Genomic DNA, 4,143 nt, shown 5'->3' with positions numbered 1-4,143 from the left:
AAGAGTTTTTAAAAGTTTGTTTAAATGGGCCATTTGTGTGTGTGTGTGTGTGTGTGTGTGTCCTTTCAGTCTTTAATTTTACTGTAAACAAAAATGAAGTAAATAAGTTATTGTGATAAACTGAATAGCAGATCATGTCTCAAAATCATATTTATAAAGCAGCATTGGTCTCTTCTTATGAACTAGCTTTTGATTTTTACTCAAGAATGATTATGCTGGTTTCATATGTATGACTGGACAAAAAGTATGTGGTTGTGTGTTTTGGCTTCTATGTTCCCAGATTTCTTAGGGATGCTCATGATAGCCAACAAAGGAATTTTTTATAAAATTGCAGGATGTTAGTGCTAGAGATTTAAAGGTACCCCCTTATTTTAGAGAGGAGGAAACAGAAGTGAAATGACTTGTATAGGGTCATAGATCACAGTGACAAAGCCAGATGAGGATCAGATGGAAGACCTGGGGACAAATAATGGAGATCTGATAGGGGGTAGTTGATGGACTTTTAGGAAGGAGACTGAATTAGACTTGTTTTCCTTGGATCTAAGGAGCAACAGTGAGGAAACTGTAAAGAGGCAGATTTTGGTTCAATGTAAGTAAAAACTGCCTAAAAATTAGAACATTAAGAAAGAGGAGTGAACTGAGGTTGGAGATGGTGGAGTCACTGGAGGTTTTCAAATGAGGCCAGATGACCACTTAGAGAACTTGTGGAGAGGATTACTGCTCATCTAAATGTTGGGCTAAATTTTATATTTTTATAATGATTTCAGTTGCTTTCCTTTGTAATCCTCTATATCTGGTTTATTCATTTTATTTACCTGTTTACTTATTTATTTTTTTAAACCCCTACCTTCCACCTTAGAATCAATACTATGTATTGGTTCCAAGACAGAAAAGTGGTAAGGGCTAGGCAATGGGGGTTAAGTGACTTGCTCAGGGTCAGAGGCCAGATTTGAACCTGGGACCTCTTGTCTCTAGGTCTGGCTCTCAATCCACTGCCCCTTTGTTTATTCACTTAAAAAGATAATTCTGAGAAGGGGACACACAGAGGCTTCACCAGATTTTCCTACATGCCTAGAATTCTCTCAGTCTCCACATTCTAGCTTCTCTGACTTCTTGCAAGGCTTAGCTAAAATCCCACCTCCTATAAGAAAGTTTTAACCCCAGGCTCTCTTAATACTATTGTCTTCCCTCTGTGATGATCACCAATTTTTGTTGTTGTTCAATTGTGTCTGACTCTTTGTGACCCTGTGAGCCATAGCACGCCAATACTGTCCATGGGGTTTTCTTGGCAAAGATTCTGGGATGGTTTACCATTTCCTTTCCCAGTAGATTAAGGCAAATAGAGGTTAAGAGGCTTACTCAGGGTCAGAGTGTTAGTAAATGGCTGAGAATGTATTTGAACTCTGGATTCCCTGACCCCAGTGCCCAATCCACTGAGCCACCTACCTGCCTGCAGCCATCAGTTCACCCTGTTTGTATCTGGTGTGTACTTGCAGCAGGACCTCTTTGTCCATCAGTTTCAGTTACCTGCAATCAACCCAAAGGGTAGGAGGTCTGCCTGTGAAGCACTGGAAGTCCACCTGACCATGGTCAGCCCTTAATGATGATCTCTTTCACTTCCAGCTAGACTTTTTTTAGGTTTATTTACTTTATGGGGAAGTGGGAGGCCATAGAGCAGGAGTGAGGAGAGAGAGCACACACATAGAAGGCTCAGCAGGTGTGTATACTCACACCCACAGTTTCTGCCATCTGCAATAGGTCTTAGAATGTCCCCCCCTCCCCCCATGGATATGGGAGCTCTGCTGTGGTTGCTTGCATGGTGTCTCCCTCATTAGAATGTAAGCTGCTTGAGATCAGGGGCTTTTGGCAGGGAGGTTGTTTCTTCCTATTCTCAGCACTTTGCATAATGCTTGGCACACAGTATGCTTAATAAATAGTTTTTGACTTGACTAGATTACCAAAAGAGTCTATGATTAAAAAAAGAAAGATTAAGAATTGGGTCAGGTAGGGAGCACAGTGGATAGAGTGCCAGGCCTAGAATCAGGAGAACGTGGGCTCAAATTGGACCTCAGACATTTCTCAGCTACATGACTCTAGGCAAGTCACTTTTTCCATTTGCTTAGCCCTTGTCCTTCTGTCTTAGTGTTTAAAAATAAGAAAAGAATAATAATCCTGGAATAGGTGGTCTATTTTATGATAGGAGATTTTTCTAGTGGCCTCTGAGACCTTGCTAACACTGAGATGGTATAATTAAATCTATTACCTAAATTTCTGATTCCTTGTACAGGGAACTTTCCATTATACTATGATCCTTTCAGGTATCATTCTCATGTAAGAATAATTATTGTGTTAGGAATTATTTAATTATGAGTACTGTTTAATATTGCTATTAGAGATGTCAGGTGGGCAGTGGAAAAGAGTATCTCAATGGGTATTTCAGTGGGCATTTCATAGATTAAGCAAGAGACTCCTTTCTAGGCTGATGTATAGTTAACAGAGAAGTTTGGGTAAGTAATAATGAATCTTGCTAAACTGAGAAAAGATGGAGTATGGTAACAAACAAAAGCTTTTTCTCATTTTATTTCAATTTTTTAGTTTATAAAGCTTTCCCCTGAGAACCAAAAAATGCAAACTATGACTTTAACATGTATTACTACCAAAATGGTTCTCTCTGTCTCTGCCTCTCCCTCCCTCCCTCCCTCCCTCTCTTTCTCTCTCTCTTTCTTTTGCGCTCTCTCTCTCTCTCTCTCTCTCTCTCTCTCTCTCTCTCTCTCTCTCTCTGTCACTCTCTGTCTCTCTCTGTCTCTCTCTGTCTCTCTCTGTCTATCTGTCTCTCTCTCTCTCTGTCTATCTGTCTCTCTCTCTCTCTCTCTCTCTCTCTCTCTCTCTCTCTCTCACACACACACACACACACACACACACACACACACACCAGGAAAGTCAAGATATTAGTATCAACCAGAGATGTGAGTGTTGGGCAATCCACAAGGCACTGTTATGCAATAATTAAAGAATTTTTAAACTGAAGATTAAATTGGAATGTTGTTATAAACACCAGGGGAAGGGCCAACATTTTTCTTTGTATCAAAAGAAAACTCATTTCTAAAAATAAAAATAAGCTTGCTTTTTGTGATGACCCTCTCAAATTGTTCTAAGTGACTCCATTCACAGATGAGCTATTGAGTCTGTGGTCCTTTCTTGTAAGTGGTTTGCTCTTTGATCCTGTAGCCATTAATCAGGTGTGTAGCAACAAGAAAGAAGCACTGAGATGAGCGATATCCTCAGTGGGGGTAGGGGTGGGGAATCTTTTGGAGTTACCTAGCAAGCAAATGAAGCATGAATGAGAACTGCTTCTGTGTCCTTTGAGATTTCCTTGGTGCCTCAAGTTTAGGAAACCGTTGCTAGAAGACTGTCTAAAATTGATTTCATCAAATAGTAAGCAAGTATAATAGTTTTATTTATTAAGTTACTAAATGGGAGGAAATCCCTGGCTGGGGGACGGAGGTGGAGAGAAGGGTTGTAGTGAATGGAACCTTCTTTGGTGTCTTAGAACTCATTTGATAGGAAGGCTAAAACAAGGACTGAGAGGCTTTAATGATTATTTTAAAAGTGTTTTTTATTTTAACCACTTTAGGAACAAGGAACCTACCTTAGTATTCCATCCTTACTCATATTATGATGTGAAATTTTTTATTGAAATCATAGCAGGGCTTCAGACAGTGTTACTCTATCATGATACAAATATCTCATTTTTATTGTCTTCTCTGAATATTCTGGGCAGAGGTATGGCCATGTCGTCTAGCATGGACTTTACCAACATTTGAGACCCTGTGATCAAAGGTACCATTGTAGATACCTTTTCTTTTTGTTAGAGTTTGGCAGAAGGCAGGCTCTGGGATTGAGAAAGAGTGCCACATCCAAGATTAATGTGCATTTAATCCCAGGGTATAAGCAACTAAAGGAAATGGGATACTCCAAAGATTTCATTCTGCCATTTTAAGGTGTGACTTTTTGGATTGCCCAGCACTCACTTCTCTGGTTGATACTAATATACTTCTTGGAGGGGGGGACAGTATGAGAGAGAGAGAGAGAGAGAGAGAGAGAGAGAGAGAGAGAGAGAGAGAGAGCTGTCTCTTATACACA

The sequence above is a fragment of the Gracilinanus agilis genome, chromosome 1 (genome assembly GCF_016433145.1).
Source record: "Gracilinanus agilis isolate LMUSP501 chromosome 1, AgileGrace, whole genome shotgun sequence".
NCBI classification, from domain to species: domain Eukaryota; kingdom Metazoa; phylum Chordata; class Mammalia; order Didelphimorphia; family Didelphidae; genus Gracilinanus; species Gracilinanus agilis.
This window is presented reverse-complemented; position numbering follows the sequence as displayed.